We start from the raw sequence: 23,249 nt of genomic DNA on the forward strand, positions 1-23,249 counted from the left end.
CTTTCTCCAGACATCTCATAGCAGGATTCAACCTATTTGGCCTCTTCTCGGTGCCATCCTCCCCAAAACTGTCACTTTGATGCAAACCAGTTCCAAGCTGATGAGCAAAGGAAATCTGATAACTTTGGGGGTGGAGAGGTCTTCTTTAGATCAGTGCTTCAGCTCAGAGCCCAAATGCTCTTATCAAAATACACCCAACATAACGCTACACAGTGGAACTGCAAGGCAATTGATTAAAGGGACATGTGGTGAATTCCTTTTTATCTTTATACTGTTGTTGGATGTCTCCTGTTCCTCTAAGTCTCATTTGGCCCTGGTTTTCCCCCTCTGTGTTGAATAATCGGGCTCTAAATAGCCCCGGCGTTTCTCCTGCAGTTCTTCGTTCTTTCCACTGCTAGCGCTGCCTTTGTGCAGCTTGTTATAGGATATTGTGAACTGAACCTATTTTGCTGTGAATTTATATTTACTGCGAATAGTTTATTGTGGCTGGTCTTGGTCTGTCTGCACTAAATAAATGATTTGTATCAAGGGATTATTTAGTTTGTCTGTGTACTTTTTTACCTAACCACTAAGGGCCACTCCTTGCACTTCACACATTTGCCCTTTAAATTACTCCCTTACTGACATACTTTAACATGCAATGTGCGTGTGATAATAGTTTTAGCAGCCTGTTGCCATTCAGGTGAGACAATACCTAGTAAATCCGTTTTTTTTTTTTTCATGTTGGTGCGCCGCGAAGGTTTTTGGTCTCAGCAAAGTGTGCCGTGGCATTACAACGCTTGGGAACCACTGGCTTGGCTTGTTGGGCATCCAGGTATGCACTGAGATTACGATCGGCACGATGATTGTCGTTCTCAGGAGAATTGTGTTTCTTTGCTGATCATGTTCTCTGTCGCTTTTTACAAAGTTCTTACAAGTGGCACATTGGGGATGAGGAGCAGAGCATGCTGACACGCATACCTGTGGACTTCTGCATGGCATGGGGCCACAGGTCATTCCAAGTATTTCAAGACGCCTGCAAATGTGTGGACACGTTGTGTTGGCCCAACCCTCACAGATTGTGCCAAGTCAAGTAGAGATGCATGTTGTGCTGTTCTAAAGTGACACGTCGTCAACGGCAAAAACATCTCTCAGAGTTCCTGGCTTGACTTGCCTCTGGAAGACAACACTTGCCCAGGCTGGATATTTGCCGAAAGAAGCAAAGAGGACTAGACACCTTGCCTAGACGCAACTGCATATTTCATTGTCACCTGGAAGGCCATCCAGGCTTTTCACCATCATGGCCCTCGGTCAACAAGGCGCCCGAACAGGGACTCGAACCCTGGACCCTCAGATTAAAAGTCTGATGCTCTACCGGCTGAGCTACCCGGGCTTCAGTGAAGTGCTTCACAATGTGTTGGCTTCATGATTGTTCCAGACCGCTTTCTGGCCGGTTTAGAAAACTGGGCTCAGGGTGAAAAGGGTCACATGCATATGAGATGTTTGGGCAATGCGAGTTCTCCACAGCAAATCCGAATTTCCGGTGTTTTCTCCTTGTCCTCATGCAATTCCAATGGCTTGACATTTGGGAGCTCGTCCAAAACCGATGTCAAACCATAATCACGCCTTCCTTCGAGCCGGAATTGAACCAGCGACCTAAGGATGCCCGCTGCCTGAAACCTACAGTCCTCCGCTCTACCAACTGAGCTATCGAAGGGAAGCTTCTCACCGTCTTCCCCTGGCAGTCTCAGTGGTCGTGCAAAGCCAAGAAGCACCGTGGCTTGGCTCAGTGGTTTTCAACCCGTGTGCCGTGAGGACTACCCAATTGTGTCGTGAGATTTTTATCCCCTGAAAAATATTATGTCATTTTGTTTGGTCAACTTCATAAATCTTGTATCAAATCAAACTTATTCAAATGTGTGAAAATATTACATTTATACATCACCTGTAGAAAGCGTTTCATAACTGAAATGTTGTGTTTGCCGGACTGAACGCACACCTACACTGAGTTGCAGTGCTATCAGTTGTATCGTAAGGTACACTTATAAATTTCAATTTAAGAAGTGAATTTATAGTATCACCTTATCACGAATCCTGGAATCTTGTAGAACTCAATTTCTGTAATAATTGGACACAGACACCAATTCCAAAGATATAAATTGTTAAATTTATTCAAAAACAAAGACTAAATGTAGCACTACACTAATTATACAAAAGGGAAAAGCTAATCAAAATTCAACTCTAGATCAACAAATCAAAGACAAATCACTTCCGTGACCAAATCAAAGACCATGGGATCGCATATGATAACACACAAATCGTTAAACAAAAAAGGTTATAAACACATTAACTACAATACCGGTTAGTAAGACGAAGGTGAGTCTCTCGTTAGTATTGTTAGTCAGACATTAAATAACTACGCAGGTTAGTATTTATGTCAGGTAACTTCTCGTTATATATATATCAGTCTCATTTACGTTTAGGTGCCGAGAAAGATCCTATCATTACTTGTTACCACAATTTCCCTTAACTGATTATTATTCAATGATCAAGGATAGGCAGGGCCACCAATAATCTAACGTCTATTGACTTGTGTCAATTTCAGACTAAACAGTTAAACAGGAATGAGAAGATATTTCTCGGCGTTGACAGATTTTATTTCTAAAATTATCAACAAAACAGTTGAATGCAACACACATTTATATTTAAGAAAACTAAATGATATTACACATTCTAGAGTTATGAATCACAGATTAACATTTCTAATTGATTTCTTAAACTTATCTGAACTTCGTCGCAGAGAGGCCTCTCTGGCTTCGGGCTCAGATAACAGCACACGGCACGAGGTCCGTGTGGTTGGAACAAAGGCAGTCCGGTTCAGCTTTGTCCAAGAACTTCCACTCAGTCGATGCACCTGGAAGTTGGGGTTTCGCGAATGTAGAGTCTTTTCCAAACAGATTTTCCATTGGTTTGAAGGCTCCAAGGTTGTGCACAAAATCTTCTTTGTAAGCAGGGTTCCACCGTAGTTACTTGAAGACAAAGTCTTTGAGGAAAGCAGGGCCCTGTTTGTTCCAAGGGTCAAGTTTCTTAAGACTCAAATAGCTATTTAAATGACTGGCACTTTCGTATTCAGTCGACTTAGTCAATTGTCCAGCTGTAAAACTCCACTGATCAGGTGGGTCTGTAAAGTTCTTTATTTAATAAAGTCCTTTAAAAGAATTCTTCGTACGGCTCAATCTCCTTCTCCCAGTTTAATTCTTCTGTTGCCGGCAAAGACTTGGTTGGTTTCTGGTTCCGGTTCTGGCAACAGAGCTACAGGTTGCGAGTTTCTGGTTCAGGTGAGAGAGAGAGTAAGAGAGAGAGACCGTGCGCTGTTCTTTATAGTCTGTCAGATCAATAGGTGATTGGTTCTTGATTTTTTTAGATTGGATTTCGGTTTCAGCCCCCAGTGTCCTAATGGGGGGGGGCTTGATTTATGACTGATGTCAATCCATGCCATCTTTTGGAAATGCCGGTTGGCCCGGGTTCGTAGCTCTATGTCGGGATTTCGGCTCTCGTCCACTTCAAAGAGTTTTTATTACCTACAGGCCCCTTTCTCCTATCTCATAGCAGGATTCCAAACTATTTGGCCTATTCTCGGTGCCATCCTCCCCAAAACTGTCACTTTGATGTAAACCAGTTCCAAGCTGATGAGTTAAGGAAATCTGATAACTTTTGGTGGGGGGAGAGGTCTTCTTTAGATCAGTGCTTCAGCTCAGAGCTAAAATGCTCTTATCAAAATACACCCAACATAACACTACAATAATATATGGTTTGCTAAGTTGTAAATAATGGCTAAAATGCATTTACTGTGCATTCGGTTAATCATTAATTACTAGGTTTATGTTTATTTATTGCATGAATGTGGATCCTTCAAATGTTTAATAAATAATGACTAATATGTAAAGTTAAAAATTAATTACGAGTGTGTTTGTGCTTAACTAATGCATACTTCTGGCCCCTTAAAATAAAGTGTTATCAGATCTCCTTTGAGATATGACTCCCTCCCCTTCAGGTTCTGCAACGTTGAATAAATAAACTTAGATAGCCGCGACTGTTTCCCAAAAATGTATTGTTTCAAATATGCCGTTTAACAGCATTTGTTAGGGGTGTAACGTTACGGTACACAAAACTGACAGTTCGGTACGTACCTCGGTTTTGAAGTCTCGGTTCGTTATGGGTTCGGTACAGCGGGGGGGGGAACTAAACATTAATTCCTTTGTGCATGTTTCTAAGCTATGCAAAAGAGATTTCACTTGTTTCTCAGTCTGTCTGGTGATGCATAGCCCACATAGGGCACGTGCAACACATAACACAACATTTAGAAAGCGGGTGACACTTATTTTGTTACATATAAGAGCGACACTACTCCAGACACTCCCTTGCTCGTGATCTAAAGTTAGACAGAGATGCTGTGCTTGGCTGGGGTCACCTATCAGACAGGCCTCACACTTATCAACTAATTCACGGCCAATACAATGTTGTAACACTAGCGCAATAATGCCCTTTATGGTGTGTGTCATCACTAGTGTTACATGATCATCATAGTTTTTACAATTATATCTCGGAACTTCCCTGTCTGAATCAAAACTCTTGTGGGTTCTAGCAAGGCAAGAACAGAAGCATGCAATGTTCAATCTTGTTCGGGGTCTTAAAGAGTTGACAGAGGAATCAATATCACTGGTGTCTGGTACTCCACTATTCTAATGAAGAGAAAAGAAAATAACACTTAAAACTGTAATGTGTGTCGGTCAGTAAAGAAGTACACAACTAAACACAGTTGTAGGACCTCTATATTTACCTCTCTTTCCATTGATGGTCCAACTCCATCATCAGTGTCTGAGGTTTTATCCTCCCTGCCATGTTCATGGTCCTTGTCATCATCTTCAGACTCATCACCAGTGTTGACACCTTCGTCTTCATCAGACATTGGGAGAGCATCCCTGGGGCTCAGAGGAGGAGCGCTGACACTATTCTTTTGATAAACATACAAAGAAGAAAACATGCATTTAAATTCACTTTGCATTGAAATTCATATATACACACATACGGCCTAACAGCATGTAAACACCGGCATACGTTTAAAATTAATAATAATATTCTAAACACGTTTTTAAAGTAAAATAAAGTGTTACCTCTTTTGGGTCCCTGTCTTCCGACCATCTTAATTTTGTGTTAGGTGCCCCCGCATCTTCATCAGCAGCGTGGTCGCTAGGGGGTGTCTTCTTAGCTGGTGTAGCCATAGTGCGCTATGGGGGTTTCCACCAGTTACCGCAGACCTGTTCTGTCCCGAACGGGTGACATGTTTTCTGTGTTTACCAGCATGCTCTTTATACTGTAAATGGTGGCCGGCGGCTCTACAGAGGAGGCGGGGTGTGGGCGGGGTTGGGGGCGTGTGTGGGGACACGTGGGTAAATGGGGGGCAGTGGCTATACAGAGGAGGAGGAGTGTGGACGGAGTTGGGTGCGTGTATGGGTGCCACGTGGGTACAGTCATTTGTACCCATTAGGCTCGTGTCCATAACAAATATGTGATAACAATTTATCTCTCCAAATGGTCACCTCACCCAGTGTGTACACGTTGTTTTGAACGTGAGACCATGACCATAGCACGCATAGATACAGATGTCTGTTGGAGATCAACTTTATCGGAGTGAAATAGACACCCCAACATTCCGCCCCAACTGAATTCTGTAATGAGAACAACATTTTTGGCGGTTTCCTGGTATGTTATGTGGAATACAATTTTGTGTGATTCTTAGAAAAATTATGAAATACCATTTTGCCCCCCCATAAATAAGCCGCTCCAAGCAGTTAATTTTACACATCCAATATAATATATGAAGGGACACACTCTTCATAATGGCATCTGACTGGGGTCCATTTGATGATGATGGGGTCCGTTTAATGGCCAGTTTTATTCAGATTCCATGGTATGCCATAGAACAAGTTGTTATATATTATAAATTAATTACATCTTCTAAAACATTATATTGTGTACATTTATGGGACCAATGTTTGTTTTTTGAATTGACAGTTGTTTAACCCACATAACTAAGCACTCCCCCACCCACCCCAAGTCACAGAGCAAACTTTGAATGGAGGTGTGTAACATTCACCGTTTTTACCAATGTTATTAATAATAATAATAATAATAATATTATTATATTTTGTATTTGTTCGAAATGTAGTGAAAAGTCACTGTATAAAGTGTAATTGACATGTTTGTTTTATTATAGCTAAAAATGCGGCACAGCCTGCATTGCCCTGCTTGAGAGGCGTGTCAAGTGGAAAACAGCTGAAGAGATCCGATCGTGCTGATAAAGGGAGGTCCGTTCTACAGCGGGGGAGACAGCCACCAGTCACACAAAGGGGAAACACAGCGCCCAGAAAAGCCCTGAGTAAGACAAACCGGGTGGCACACGACACCACCGATGTGGGGGTGCAATGTGTGAAAGTGAACCGACCGAGCTCCGCTACTGTAAAAAGAGGTAAACGGGGTAAAAGCACGGTTAAAGCCACCACTAGTGGGGATACTGAGATGAAATGTGATCAATCACCCTGTGTTGACATACAGACCCCTGGTGATTGTAGGGCCCTGGTGTTTAGCAAGCAAGCAAGTCAGCTTGTGGAGGCGTTAAACACCGCTCAGTGCAAAATACATGTTTTGACAAATTTGTTAAAACAAATAGGGAATTGCCCCGTTTCTGATGAGAGTTTGATGAATCTGTAATTAACACTGTGAATCAATCAGTCTCTGCACGATCGAGAAGGGTTGTTACAAAAAACAACCAATTCTGAAAACAACAATTGACAAACAATGAAAAAGGAGAAGCACAAAAACTGTCAGTCTGCTTGTGTAATTAGGGGGGTAATGAGAAATAAAATTAATGCTGCGAAAAGAATGCTGCGTAGGCTTAAATTTAGAACAAATGTGTCACAATTAGCACGGTCACAGACACTGTTGCACACTCTCCAGACGGGAGGCCATCCGGTAAACTTGGAAATTCAGGAATATATAGATCAGGATGTATCTAAGGAACTAGCATCGGTAGCTAATAACAATGATAATCAGATTGGGGGTGGTGATGCTGCAATGTTAGAGATGAATAATGAAAATGATGAACAAATGGCTGAGGGTGGCGTTGGCGGGGACCCTCCTCGGGGGTTTTTGGAGATTATTCGTCGCTATGACCGAGAAATTAATAGGTTTCGGGATATGGAGTTTTATGAAGAATTCAGGTTTGTGAACCTGGATCTGGTACAATCTTATATGAATGCTGTCCGTATTGTGCATGGAGCTGTGCAAGGATTGCTAAATGAAATATCACACAATGTGGGTCCTAATGATTTTGTACAGCTGAGACCGAGCTCGGGGTCATTAAATAATCCTTTCTAATCGAGGAGGCGAAATGTGGGGGAGCTGGACGCTGCAGATTTCTTAGAGAGCATAGCTAATTTACTACAAAGTCACACCGAAATTCTAACACATGGGAGTTTGCGAATAACGGTCACTGTGATTAGAAATATGCAAGGTGGTGGTGGTGCGCGGAGGCGCTTAAAAGGTATTTTATTTAGTAAAATAATAGACATAAACCAAGGTAACAATTTATGTTTTGCTGCCAGTGTGTACCGCCTGTGGAAGGGTAAAGAATGCACAGATTCCGAAATGTTAGATGGTGCCAAACGAATGCATAGCCAGCTAGGGTTTTCAATTCAGAAAAAAAAATGTTTATCAGATATTCTGGCATTTGAAAGACTATTGGGGGTCATTATCAAAGTATTGTACCATGAAAACGGATGGGAATATTTTACTACGGGGCCTACACCTATAAATTCTAAGTATCCGTTGCTCTTATCCTGTATCAAGTGTTGCTCATTGCTTCGCTGTCCTCGTCCTGTACCCTCAGTGTTTTCAGAGCCCGTTCTTGATCTTGTAGAAATATATTGCAGAAGAGCAGAACTACAATCACACTTTTTCAATGCTATTGCTGTTTTCTACCTCCCTGGTGAGGTACCAATGCGGGAAGTTTGAGAGAGTATTTCTAAAATGTGTATGATCCAATACACACAGTTATTTAAAAAGCTGACGTCTTGTACATGCTCACCAGAACCAAGCCTAATTAAATAACACATTTAATATAAAATAAGTACATGTGCAGTAGCCACTTGGACAATTACAGATCCCCAGGTCAAAACACAACAGAAAGACATGGAAGATCGTTTTTTCAAATCACACCTGTGGCCCCCCTAACTGTAATTTGGTATTAGTGGGTCAAAGGATTTATTTAGTTCAAGTCATAATAAGATCATATTTTGAAAGGAAACACTACAGGATGTAATATTTAAAATGACTGTGAGTACCTTTCATTAACATTGTTTTAAAGGCTGGGACCAATATGGTGGAATATCTCCAACACACGGACATTGAGAGACTCGACCCCTTTGTGCTGCTGCTCAGAGACCAACTCTCAGTTGTCTCTGAGTAGGCTATGGATCAACTTCCTTTCCTAATATGAAGGAGACAATGGATACAAAACTACAAAACCTATAGGCAACTATGAAAAACAGGTGATTATTGTTATTCTTCTCATTATAAACTACTTAATACATCTCTCCCATAAAGTACAACAGGATAGTGGTGACGTCATTCAGGATTGGATTGCCATTGGTCAAAAGCCCTCTGAGAGAAATTGTGTGGCGACACTCCACACTCTTAGAAGAAATTGTTCTGCACAGAACCATAAAGGGTTCCTCGAGTAATCGCTCTGGTGGATCCCTTTATGGCTCTATGTAGAACCCCTTCAAAGGGGTTACATGAAGAACCCCCAAACATAGCGTTCTATACAGAATCATTCGTTTTAAAATGTTATATATAGAACCCATTCAAAAGGGGGACACGTGCTATACCTGAATTTGTTTTCCAAATACAATCTTTAAAAAATGTATGAGTTCATATATACAAACACACATACACAACGTAGAAATCACACTACTAGTGAAGTAACTTCATTTACATTATATGCCACAACTCCTCAATTTGGAAAGCAAAAACAAGACATCTGATGTAAAAGTGTAAACTAATTACGAACAGCACTTTTGATTTTTATCTTCAATTCAGGGGCTACTTATTCGCACAGTAAACTGTATTCTCTCTTCAGAGTGACTGGAATGTTTTTACCTACATTCAACTTAAATATGAAAGTTTCCAAAAACGGCATAGTTTTCTTTAAGGCTATTCAATGCCAAACACAAAATTCTCTCTGCTTTCAGTGCTTGTCCTTCAGCATAATTACACAGGTTCATGATGTTCTCATTTCAATACATTGTTTTCTTATTTAAACTATTTGACTTTGAGCTTACATTGAGAATAAAATCACTTTTGCAAGTAAAACCTGGCCAAGAAAGGAAGCAGCACTACAATAAAACAATACACAGAATACAAAGCAGTTCCTTCAAAAGTGAAAGTGATAAAGAGTGATGTCTATCAGTAAATGACGTTGAGATCTATTGCATAATCTACAACACCTTATACATCAAACCCAATTTACTAATATTATTGTTATGCATTCATTTGTCACATCTGCCTTTGTTGGTAAGGATAACAGTACAGGATCATCAATATGTACTGTAACGAAACCTGTCCTAGTAAGGTCGTGTCCTAACTGGATTTGACAGAGGAGCGTGTAGCTGCCACCACCTTTGGTTTACCGGACGGTCCGGTCGAATAACCCTGGAAGCTAAAATTAGTGATGTAAAGGGAGAGTGAAAAGCCAAGAGGAAGTATATAACCAAGTCTTTTTAATAACCAATTTAATACGCTGGGTACACAATGTGCAATTTAGGCAAATAGAATAACAATCACAGTATCACTAAACAATCCATAAAAAGTCAATATCCATTAAACAGTTAAGTTAATTTCTCCCTCAAATACATACGACCAATTATTATAATAAAACCGCAATTGACCTTCATTAAAGAAATACTAAAAAAAAACATACAATAAACACCAATGTAAGTGAAAAGAAACCACAATATAAACATCAGATAAACCATACAATAAACACACCAATATAAGTTACCACAATTACAACAGCAATTTCAACTAAAAAAGAACACAATACAAACTCTTCAATGTAAAGCCAAAATTCACAACAATCCAAAAAAAAAAAAAGACAGAATAAAAGTATGAATGTTGTGTTTATGTGCTGCGTATGATGACATTGTCCCGGTGCTCCCGTTTGGTGCAGCACACACACCTCAACACAACATTCAGTCAGTGCGAGTGGTGCGGCCGAGCAGTGTGGCGAAAAAAAAATACGATCTTCCAACAGCAATTTCAACTAAAAAAAAAACACAATACAAACTCTTCAATGTAAAGCCAAAATTCACAACAAGCCAAAAAAAAACAAAAAAAAAACGGGTTAATTGCTGTTTTAGATCAATTGATTGGAATATAGCTAATAGGATCAGCAAAATCCAATCAATCAATCACTCACTTGGCCCTGTTACACAGACTGATTAATAGCAGTATGTTTAAGTCTAACCATAAATTCATAAATTAAAGCAAAGAAACTGTTACTATGGGCAAGGACTTGTATAAAACCAAGTTTAAACAATGAAAACATGTAATCAAATACACATAATCCCACAAACAAACACATATAGATTTAAAATAGAGTCAGAGAGCTCCCGTCAACTGAACAGCTCCCCAGTGGCTCCAGAGGTTCAGCTCCAGGCTGGATCTAAACATTTAACTGTATATAGAGTGCATATAGAGTGCATAAGGCATCACAAATTATAAATAAATTATATATTCTATTATGAGAATAATGTTAAAGTAATACACAATATACACTAAATAATAAAAATAAAGTAATAATAAAGTAAATAAATAGTAATGGTGTCGTCTAAGACCCAGAAGGACAAGGATTTGTTTGTTAAAAATCATATTATGGACAAATTCTATAAAGTCAAATTAAAGGGAAATGAAAGGCTGAAATCCACAGGAGCAGCACTCTGGTGCAGCCCTGACAGCCTGATGTAAAATCCAGGCAGGAGAATGTAAACAGAATAGTTATATATTATAGTCTTATTTTCAGAAAATGTTTGGGGCCAGCATAAAATACCTGAAATAAATGTTAAAATTAGACCTTGGATTTAAGATGAGTGAAATAGTCAAAGGGTACGAATTTGAAGGATACTATAGAAATATAAAATGACAAGCATTGAATAAGTGAGCTAAATTAACATTGAACCATTTAAAGGAGAAAATAAAAATAAAATACTATTTTACAAACCAGAACTACAAAATAAAATGTTGAAAATTGAATTTGAGCTAATTTCTGAAATGGGAATCTGAGGAAACAGTAAAATATGGTGAAGATATGAATACATAGATGTAGAACCGTCTCGGAAATAAGTGGAGAAATCGTGGAGATAAAGCAAATAGAACTTTAATCAAGCCGCTCGGAAGCCCCACGTCAGGCATAATTCCTTCAGTGAGAACTTAATGTTTACCAACATGAGTGCAGCTTTATAGGAAAATGACGTAACATCTTATGGCCGTTCATCCAATCAGAAGATACAGGTCCGGGTCCGTTTTATGATCTGTCCTCCCGTGAAGAGGTGATGGATCCAAAGCAGATGTCCGTCTTTGATGTGCACTAGGAAGATGCGATCCCACGGTCGTCATTTACCTAGTGTCAATCGCTCGTTAACAGAAACAATTCCTGCCTATCTGGAGAAATGATTAAGTCATAAACAAATTCTCAGCAGACATCTGTAGGCTATTTCGGCACTGGGTGATCTTTCATTTCTGACAGGAGTTTCTAACAAATCAACCTTGTTGACCCTTTACTTGTCCTGCTAAATCGAATCTGCTCAGTCTGTATACAAAACTACTTCTAATGCTAGTATTAATATAAAACATTATATAATTATCACAAAACACTTTCTTCAACTTCCTATACAGAGTCTTCAATAGATAACCAGATACTCCAGGAAATTAAAGGGTCATTTGGTAGCTGTGAGTTCCACAATGAAGAGTTTTTGAAATTCCCAGATATAAGATCCCTAAATACAGTGTGTAGGTAAGAAATTAACTATTGATCAGTTCAATCTGGTTTCGGGAACAGTTCTTCTGAACATGTACCGGTGTAGATTGGACTTCAATAGGAGGAAGTTGACACAATAAGGACATATGAGCCGCGCAGGTGGACAGTCTTAGTGCTCACGCAAACTCTTCATTGGGGAAATCATTGACTGGACACATTTTTTGAAACTTTGTTTTCCTGAGGTACCTGGGAATCATTATTGAAATCAATTAAAAGGCTTATTTTCTAAAAGATATTTTGTTAAGTAAATATTTTAGTTAAAATAATGGAGTGAAATGTGTGTATAAATAGTAATAATACATGTCAATAAATATAACTTGAATTTTCTTGTAAGAAATTAGGAAAAGGAGAAAGAACAGCTGTTAGGATACAGAGCAATTTAGTGGGTCTGAGCGATGTTGAGGAAGGTTTGAGGAAGTTGACGAGGGGTTTAAGAGTTAATAAGGCTTGGGAAGCTGGAAAAAGGGAGTTTGATATGTGTGAAAGACATGTGCTGCCACTTTCAGCATGAGAGTTGTGATGGTGGTTGAATGGAATATGAGGGAAAATAAGGAAGCTACTGAAGGTATAACTTAATGTAAAATAAATAAATCATTGAATGAGATATAGTTTAAAGTCTAAAGTCATGAAATTGTATGGAAATAGTCCTTTCACTAACAGAAATACCCTATCAATTAGGAAGGGATTCACCCCCCAGGAAGGAGGGGGGGGTCAGTGAAAGTGTCTGTGAGCTCAGCTGGGAAATTGAGAATAGTTACATTACTAATGCTAATAATATTGATGTTGATAGTCTTTGGCAAGATGGGCAAGATGGGCACTGCCTGTGGTATCTGTTCCAACAGAGCTCTCGATTGCTTAATTGAACCTTAATCAGAGCATTTTCATTATTTTTAACTGTAGAGGGTTTAAGTTAAGCATAGAATTGTATGAATAACATATTAAAGAACCAACTCTTTTTTACACAATTTGAAAAGTACAATCTAAGCCGGTTGTTCATTCAATGGAGTCATTAAGTGTCCGGTTGAACAGAAAGCAGCAGGTCGGGGCCTAACCGATGAGCCGCTGCCCTCTGCTCAAACCTGCAGCTCGCCAGGCAGGCGAGTAGATTCAACACAATTCATATTAAAGATGCGACTCGGGTCCGAGACCGGCAGCAGCCAATGAGAGTCGAGCACATCCACGAAAACAAGTTACATTATTTTGAGTTTTTGATTTTGATTTTCATAAGTATTGATTCAAATACCTCAAATAACAATAGTTGTTTTGGGGCATCATGATGCAAAAGACCTAAATTCCGTGAAATCCTGCCTGTCATTAAATGTGAGCAGCCCACCATTTTAAATATCGTCTGGGATTTAAAGAATCGCGTTAGCGTGGGTCTAGCTTTAATTTCAACACTTGTCAAGACACTTTTGGACTTTTGCACTTTTTTTACACGACATGTAATGAAAGCTTTTACTTTGCAGAACAATCTGAAGCAGAGTGACCATGATTTCACTTCGCTGTAAAATCATGGTTGCTCTGCGTCAGATTGTTGTACAGAGTAAAAGTGTGGAAGTGGAAACAGTGTAGCTCATTGCCAGAGCCAGGGATCGGACCTGGGGCTTCATACCTTCAGTCTGACGCGCTCCCGACTGAGCTACTCGGGCAACTCCGGAAAGACCCGGAAGAGCGCTATTAAGTGTGCGCTGTTTCTGCTGTCACTCATCTCCTGCAACAGGCCCGTAGCCAGCCTAGTGGAAGGGGGGTTCTTTTTTTCAAAAAGTGGACCTTTTTGCAGTTTTTCCCCTCATTTTGTATTCAATTATGAGGTTTAAATACTTCATTTTGGTTACTTTTTATGCACTAATTTGTGCTGGATTAGCTTGTCTGCTGGTATCTTAACGAGGACGCTTTTTGATGCACCGAAAATATTTACTACAATGCTGTCAAATTGCTTACCAAGATCATGTACCACCTTTTTCAGTCCAAACACACGCATGCACGCACACAGACACACAGACACATGCACACACACACACACACACACACACGTGAATGGAGCACCGACACATCACACATATTCAGGGTAAAAATCTTCTGAATCGGTCACTGTAGCTAGCTAGTCCCACTGGATGGATAATGGTCAGAATTTACTGTGTTCTTCCTTGACCCATGCTACACCCCTCCACTGAGTTTTGTGAAAATCGGTCTTGTAGTTTTTGTGTAATCCTGACAGACACAGACACACACGAGTAAAAACATTAGCTACCTTCTGCGTGGAGTTGACGACTGTTTGCTAGCACGTAGTTAGCGTTATCTATCTCAACTGTTAGATTAGGTAGTACATATAACAACCTTACCCTGTTTGGCAGTGTTTTTGAACATATGTTCAATATTCTGCGACAATGACGCTGCTGCCTGCTTTCTCTCCCGTCTCTCCTGCTCTTTTCACCCCATACTCACTATCCAGCTGGATGTCGTTTGCATAACGTCAGTTGCTGCGCACAGGGCCAATTTGGTGCCCTAGGCAAGATTTTAAGTGGTGCCCCCTGCATCGCAGGGTCATTGTGTTCATACACTCACAGACTGCATAGCTTTATGTCTTTGAGATCTTCTTTATTTTAGAAACAAAACCCCCACACAAACAGTATAAAAACATAATTTAAAGAAACAAGTGACATAAAATGAATTATAAATACAGTATTAAAAAAGTATTGCACGAAAAAATGATATTACAGACACCTTAGTGCAATATGCATAATGTAGCAATGTTCTACAGCAGGGGTAGTCAATTATGTTGTGTCAGGGTCCACATTTCTTGGTCAAGGTATAGTCAAGGTCCAGACATGGACTAAATCTGTGAATTAGTCATTTACCCCGTTGCTTATATTTAGTACATTCATTTCACAAAGTACAAAAATCAACTGGTTAAATAAATGTATATATTTGTATTAAAACTGTTTCAGACCACTTACATTTTAATTTGTTAAAGATTATTGTAGTCATATAGATAAACATAATAGAAACTTTCAAGCATTTTGTGTCTTATTAGATTAAAGTCTGTACCATTTCCCTTTGTCCCACTGTGCACTGCACAAAATTAGTGTTGAAAAATGAGGGCGAAGACGATTGAGTAATTCAGGGTGCGGGTTCTGGGGAAGATTTTAACAACTGGAGACAAGTCAAAAAACAGCTCAAAATCTCCATGAAATCAGGCAGATTTGGACTCAAACATATCCTTGCTTCACAACCACACATCAGCAGCGGAAAATCCCATATCAAGCAACATTATATATGCAAACTGGACGCGGTGCCGGTGGGTGTGATGGAAACGTGTCGCTGCTGAAACGCGTCTGCACTGAAATCCGCTGTGTCCGCCGCTGCCGGACGAGTTTCTAGGTGAACACAAGCTATGGCACCGTGACCCCCGGTCGTGTGCGCACTTTTATATTTTAGAGGCGAGGTTGACAATGTCCAATTTTAGCTGCTTATGTATAGAAATCAGCAAAACCCAATAGCTGTTTTTGTGTTGTTTTTGACAGTACAAAGTGCCGCTGTTGCCCAGTGCAACTCACTGACTGACTCCCTAACAGCAGCTCTATACAGGACATCCCATATTAACACTCACATCCTATTGGCTAATAACCAGGAATTGCTGTGACTTGGTTCCACACAATAACAAGCACTGAGTGCAACAAACCTCCGTACAAATGTTCACTCTTTCGGGCGCCCCTAGCATTTGCCTATTCCGATAGGGCCGGCCTTGGCTTCGCATGTAATACTCCTGTAAAGGATCATTTTAATGAAGACAAAAAAACGGACTTTGGCTACAGGCATGTGCAATGCCGTGTTTATGTGAGAGCTGTGACGCGCTGTAGCAGCAACTACATGTTTTCTACATCTCATCTCTAATGTGAGACAATAAATACATGCATGTGCAAATAGTGCTACATGTTCAATGAATCGCCAACATTGGAATCGGCAGGGACATGTATCTATGTATTTAATATTCGTTTAGTTATTTATTCCTGTAGTGTAAAATAAAAACCGCAAGAGTAGAAAAAGCATTTTTGCACGACCACGGTGTATTTCTGGACTCGATCATTGTAGCAGTGAATGACATCATACAAACCCGCTGTGTCAATCACAGCCAATGGGCGGTGTCCAGTGCGCTTATTGGCCGACATTATACTTCAGCGTTTAGTGTCACCGTCTCACAAACACTGAAACCCCAGAGGAGATGAGATGTAGTAAACATGTAGTTGCTGCTACAGCGCGTCACAGCTCTCACATAAACACGGCATTGCAGGAGATGAGTGACGGCAGAAACAGCGCACAGTTAATAGCGCCCTTCCGCGCTGATGTTCCGTTGCCGGAGTAGCTCAGCTGGAGAGCAGCAGGGTGACGATCCGGAGGATCCGGGTTCGAGGTCTGGCCCGGCAATGTGTGACTTGACATCCAGCCAATGTTTTTTTATTTGCAGGACGATGTCAAGCAGCGACCATGATTGCACTGCGCTGTATAAGTCATGCTCGCACTGTCCCGGGCCTTTGCTTTTGTATGCAGGATAATCCATGCCAGAATTAAAAATGAATACACAGAGAAAATCATCAATGAATCAATACATGTTGAAATAAATAAATGAATACATCAATAAATAAATAGACATTTAGACAATAGACATAGGTCAATATGCAGCGGCTCGTTTGGAAAACCGAGCTCAACATCCTTCCCCAACAAATAGGCCACGACTTGCCGCAGCCCTGTAGACGGGGCGTCCATTTTCCACATGAATTTACTAGCTAAGAGTTGTATTGTTGTGCAGAAGCTATTTTTGACTTTGTTCTGAATCGCACTGTCTGTTACACGTGGCTCGAAGCCCAATGTTTGCGCTACAATGTTAACGTTCATATTTCACACTTTCTATTTTTGTCTTTTTTTTAGCCCAAGTGTCCAGGCTTTTCGCGCATGTAGACGATGTGCAAAAAGAAGCGCACTTTCCCGCTCCAGCGCCACGCTGTTATGTCATGCTGTAAATATAGTAGTACTGTGATGAGCCAGTCGGCTCTGTCACTGATTGAATTGGCTCTTATTAACCCTAATTGGACTGAGCATTGCGACCAATCACGGGATGTCATACCGGGAGCAGATGGGGATATAAGCAGTGCTCAGAAGACACAAGAGAGACTCTTTCTATGGCTAGCATTGCTTGTGTTGGTTTGTGTGCAGATAATAGGGGGCTGCTTGTTTTTACATGTGCAGTGTGCAGTGTGCAGTGTGCGCCAAATGCTGGGGAGCTGTTCAGTTGACGGGAGCTCTCTGACTCTATTTTAAATCTATATGTATTTGTTTGTGGGATTATGTGTATTTGATTACATGTTTTCATTGTTTAAACTTGATTTTATACAAGTCCTTGCCCATAGTAATAGTTTCTTTGCTTTAATTTATGAATTTATGGTTAGACTTAAACATACTGCTATTAATCAGTCTGTGTAACAGGGCCAAGTGAGTGAGTGATTGATTGATTGGATTGTGCTGATCCTATTAGCTATATTCCAATCAATTGATCTAAAACAACAATTAACCCGTTTTTTATTTTTTTTTTGGCTTGTTGTGAATTTTGGCTTTACATTGAAGAGTTTGTATTGTGTTCCTTTTTTAGTTGAAATTGCTGTTGGAAGATCGTATTTTTTTTTCGCCACACTGCTCGGCCGCACCACTCGCACTGACTGAATCTTGTGTTGAGGTGTGTGTGCTGCACCAAACGGGAGCACCGGGACAATGTCATCATACGCAGCACATCAACACAACATTCATACTTTTTTTCTGTCTTGTATTCATTTATAAGAAATAAAAACATAAGAACAGACATCCTTTCTCAGACGGGACCCGGCACATTCGCGAACGACATCACTATTCTGTCCCTGTGCGCCGTGTTGATCTGGGTCCTGCTCCCAGGTCTGCCACCTCCCCTCCTGTCTGCTGTAGTCCACTTTCCAATGTGGGAGGTCTCTGCGGCTCGTATCAGACGCTCCCTCCTCTCCTCTCCCAGGGCAGGGTGATTAAGTGGGGATGCGTGTGAAGAGTGCAGGTGGACCCAGGTGAGTTGTGCGGTGGTGATTGGCTCAAAGAAACACAAATAATAAGGCACGCGTGCAAACAATCAAAATAATACTAAGTGAATAACAAATTAAACAATAAAGTGAAAGATAATCAACACACAAAATAATGGCAATATAGAACCAAACAAAATACACAAGCCATATTGCATAAAGTGAAGTGAAATATAAATATAATAAGTAATGGTGATTAAGGAGCTAATTAACACCGTCCGTGACATTTACATTGGTTGGGTGTGTGGATACCAGTAATAATTTTTGTTTTATTGAAATACAAAATAATTCTATTTTTCCGAAGTGCTGAACTTTAATACAGTCTAGAAAGATTAATATTTTTTGTCTTGGGCTATATTATTATTACCATAGTTTTTCTATTGTATAAGTATCTTGGAGTAGGGGCATCTCACCTGTCCTGTCCTGTAAGATTTGGGAGGGTAGGAATAGTGTAGTTATTTTCTCTGTTTACTTGTTGTGTGCCCCATTACTGTTAGTTCAGGTAGCCACTGTGAATTTAAATCCTGAACCCTACTTTGCCAAATAAGGTCACAGCTTTACTTTGGTATGTAAAAAAAAAAAGAAATAAGAAAAAAAAGAAAACGCAGGATAGGCACATACCTCAAATTTGGCACATACCCCCTGTGGCCCCCCTAACTGGCACCGTGGACAAAACACTGTCAGCATCCCCCCCACCACTAACATCATGGACAATACACCCCCCCGATGATGGCCCCGCTACGATTACAACTGGCCCCAGCCATGCCCCCCGAGATGAAAGGGGCTAGAACCACCGCTGAATGGCTTGTTAGTGAGTTTGACTTAGGATCATGTTTTTAGTGGTTTAATATCTGCAATATGAATAGCCTACAATCATTACACATAAGTTTGATTTAAAATAACTAATTAAAGGTTAGATATACTGTATAACTTTGAATACTATTCTATACGGAGACATTATGTATTCTTACCATGGCAACTTCGATATTCTTGTTTCTATTAACTTTTGCATGTAAAGATTACATATTGTGGTTATGGGATACTTCGTTGCATTTTTTGGCATGTTGTTGTCTTCTTTCATGTGTGACTTTTAACTTCATACCCTATAGGATCCAATAACTTTAAACAGTATAACAATAATAATATTATAAGAGAAGAACAGCTAATGTATTGTTTACATGCAAAACCTTGGAAAAACATACTATAGTAAGCAAATGTAAACTATGAGGAAATATAATATTTGCACCCACAGTATAATGGACTGGGGGATAATCAGTATTTAAAAACTTTAAACTTTCAATATTTCCTTAAGTGACATTACGTGTACATCTAGATTGGTGATTGTTTCGTTACTCTGTAGTATTTCCTTCTTTGTGTCATCCTGCCGAGCTCATGAATTCTTGCCAAGGATGTTTTTCCTTGACTCCTTTATTCTCCGCAGTGAGGCTGACTGGGACGAAGTATGGCTGTGGAGATGGGGGTGTGGGGCCTGCACGGTCATGGTCTCGCAATACCAGCCCCAGTCCAAGAGGATACTGTATATTTTCTGTGACATCTTCCGAGGAACAGTGCCTTCATTGAAACTGTGGCGACATAGAAACTAAAGCAATCTTCTGTCCTGTCTCGAAGCAGTACAAGGAGAAGCTGACATGGGAGACGTCAAACAGCAGCTAGATTATTTATTATTATTTGTAAACCTAATAAACTGCCTGGCTTGAAATGTCTCTATGGTGACATAGTGAAAAAAGGTGTTACGAGTTGGACGCCATGGCGTAACAAACTGAAAAAAACAGTTTTCGGCTAGAGAACATTTGACAGTACCTGATATTATGGCAACTGCCCTGTTTTGGAAATTACAACATTTAATATCTTTGGTTTATATTTACAATAGGGCTATTTAGAAACATTAAGGCAGATTGCATGCTTCTCCTGAAACCTCCGAAGTTTGCTTACTAATTACAGACTATAAAACATTTTTCACGACTTCAAAATCAATCAACAACTTTCGTTCAACAAACACAATACATTTTATTTAGCTTCATTGAGAGATTGACTAAAGTTAATCAAAGTAAAAACATTTCTGTGTGAATCTCAATTGTCAGATATAAGAGTAAAGTGGGTTACAGATAATCATATCATTATGTTATCTTTCAAGTCGGAAGCACTGCCCAAGGGGGAGGGGTTTCTGCGCACTTCCGTAGGAACCCGATCGAAACATCACTCTATCAAAGCTGGCATTGGCACCTGCGCGCGTCACTCAGAACAGGTCCCTTCCCACTTCCTGTTCTATAAAATGTGACGTCAGCGGAGGTTCATCCTCTTTTGCCTCTTCGCTGGACTCAGGAATGTAAGCTCTCTGTGTTTGTAATAAACATTCAAACTGCGTATTTCATCTGGCTAGCTGGCTCACTTCATAGTGTTGTTCACCACCGTTTTTCACTACACATAGTCTCTGTCTGGTGTGTGTTTAGTTATTATTGATAGCTAATCCCAATTCTGCCCCTTTCGGTTTCAGTTTCGTTCACAAGAAGACCCTTTAAAAAATAATAGTCGTATTTATATAGTTCTATATATATTCCGACTGCTTGCTGTGTTGGTTGTTTGTCCACAGGGCTTTTTCCTCCACAGCAGGAGTGCTAGCAGCGGCAGTAAAATCCATGAAGGTCTTCCTGTCATGCGATATGTTTATATTGTATATTGTTCAGCTCGGCTACTCTGCTGATTAGCCAGCTATGTATTATATTGTATTTTTCTCATTGGGTCTGTGACCCGCTCCTATTGGATCAGGGGTCCACTGCCATGATATTGCACGGAGGCCGCACAAGTGCTTGATTGCCTACACCAGACATTGTGCAAGTAGATTACGGCCTCGCTCCTAGCTGCACTAGTAGAGCAGCCGGCCTTGTTCTTGTAAGTGGAGGGCATAAGAGTTAACCTCTGTAGCCCCGCTTTGTATATGCTGATAGCAGACAGCTCCCGGTAGAGCGTGACTATGGTCCTCGCTCCTGGACGGCTCAGGTGCGGCCCTACGGGATCCCTGAGGTAACTGTCTGGAGTTGTGTTGCCTAGGCACACTTGCGGTGCACCTCGTGGCAGGCTCCCTTATCAGCTCGCTGCCTCTGCCCCTGCGACAGCTTTGTTATACAGCAACCCCTCCCCCTTGGGCAGTGCTTCCGACTTGAAAGATAACGATAGGTTGCGTATGCAATACAGTACACACAAACCATTATTTGAATAGGCACACAAAGCGCCAACTAAGCATGAATGATAGTATAAATGAAAAACACTTGTGGCTTTTGCTTTTTCATGTACAGGGCATAGCAGTTTGCAATAAAGTTTATTCATACATGTAGTAAACACACATACACACAGGCATCCAAATGTGTAAAGTATGCTTCCAACAAGGCCGACTTCATCTCCGCCTTCGCCTCCCACCACTCTCTGGATTTCCTTGCTCTCACTGAGACATGGATTTCCCCGGAGAACTCATCCACCCCTGCTGCCTTATCCTCTGTGTTTGTCCTGTCCCACTCCCCCTGTCTTACTGGGTGGGGGGGGAATAGGGCTCCTGATCTCCCCTTCTCTGCTCTTCTCTGTGCCACCCCCTTCTCTCTCCTCTATCGCCTCCAACAGCTTTGAATTCCCTCTCACCTCTTTCTTCTAGTTCTCTACTGTCCTCCTGGTCCACTCACCACCTTCCTGGATGAACTCGACTTTCTTCTCTCCTCCCTCCCCTCGCTGTCCTCACCTACCATCCTCTCCAAACCCTCCCACTCTGCCGGATTTCTTCCTCTCTTTTACTCCTTTAACTTCTCTCTTCGTCTCCACCCACTCACAGTGCAGGTTGCCAGTTAGACCTCATCTTGTCTAGAGGCTGTTCCCCTTCGCAACTCTTCGTGACACCCCTGGACATCTCAGACTCAGAATCACCACCGAGACGGCTCTCCTGGCAGTCACTGACTCCCCCCGGTGTGCTCGGGCGGCCTCCCTCTCCTCAGTCCTCATCCTCCTTGATCTCTCTGCAGCATTTGACACTGTCGATCACTCCATCCTCCTCTCCTACCTTGCTGACCTCGGTATCTCTGGAACTGCTCTCACCTGGATCTCCTCCTACCTCAACGACTGGACCTACCAAGTGACATGGCAAGGTTCCTCATCCACCCCCCAACCTCTCCTCATAGACGTACCCCAAGGCTCCATCCTGGGCCCGCTCCTGTTCTCTCTCTACACTCGCTCCCTGGGCCCCCTCATCGCATCCCATGGTTTCTCCTACCACTTCTATGCAGATGATGCCCAGATCTTCCTGTCTTTTCCCTCTTCTTACCCTCTCATCCCTTCTCGCATCTCTTCCTGTTTGTCTGCTATCTCCGCCTGGATGCAGTCACACCACCTCAAGCTCAACCTCTCTAAATCGGATCTCCTCTTTTTCCCCCACTCTTCCTCACCTTCTGCTGATCTCCCCATCTCAATCCCCTTGGAATCCACCACACTTTCTCCTGCTTCTTCCGCTAAAAATCTAGGAGTCATCCTTGATCCTGCGCTCTCCTACACCCAGCACATCACCACACTGACAGGCACCTGCAGATTCTTCCTGAGCAACATACGCCGAATCCGTCCCTTCCGCACCAACTTCTTGACTCAGCTGCTCGTCCAGTCACTGGTCCTCTCCCGCCTGGACTACTGCAACTCCCTCCTGGCCGGCCTGCCTGCAACTACTACCCGCTGCTCCAGCTCATCCAGAACTCTGCGGCTCACCTGGTAATCTCTTTCCCTCGCACACACTACTCCACTGCTCCGCTCCCGCCACTGGCTCCCGATACCGACACAATATTATTATTATTTTTTTTATTTCTTGGCAGACGCCCTTATCCAGGGCGACTTACAAAATAAGTGCAATACAAAGTGCAAGAATACAGTTAAATACAAGGCATCAAACATTACAGATTCAAATTTACATTAAACAAAGCAATTCAAGATATAATACATTTTACAACTTCCAATTTATACAGTTAAGTGCAGTA

The 23,249-nt window shown here is 41.2% G+C and overlaps 2 non-coding genes across 2 annotated transcripts; both read right to left on the reverse strand.

Annotated features, from left to right (window-relative positions):
• Positions 1–1,299: 1,299 nt before the first annotated feature.
• Positions 1,300–1,372, reverse strand: trnak-uuu (transfer RNA lysine (anticodon UUU)). Its single transcript has one exon. It is a non-coding gene; the product is annotated as a tRNA-Lys (tRNA).
• Positions 1,373–1,607: 235 nt separating this feature from the next.
• On the reverse strand, positions 1,608–1,696 carry trnay-gua (transfer RNA tyrosine (anticodon GUA)). Its single transcript is given in 2 exon segments — positions 1,608–1,643; positions 1,660–1,696. It is a non-coding gene; the product is annotated as a tRNA-Tyr (tRNA).
• Between the last annotated feature and the right edge of the window lie 21,553 nt (positions 1,697–23,249).

Source organism: Amia ocellicauda, unplaced genomic scaffold (assembly GCF_036373705.1).
Source record: "Amia ocellicauda isolate fAmiCal2 unplaced genomic scaffold, fAmiCal2.hap1 HAP1_SCAFFOLD_113, whole genome shotgun sequence".
In the NCBI taxonomy this organism is placed as follows: domain Eukaryota; kingdom Metazoa; phylum Chordata; class Actinopteri; order Amiiformes; family Amiidae; genus Amia; species Amia ocellicauda.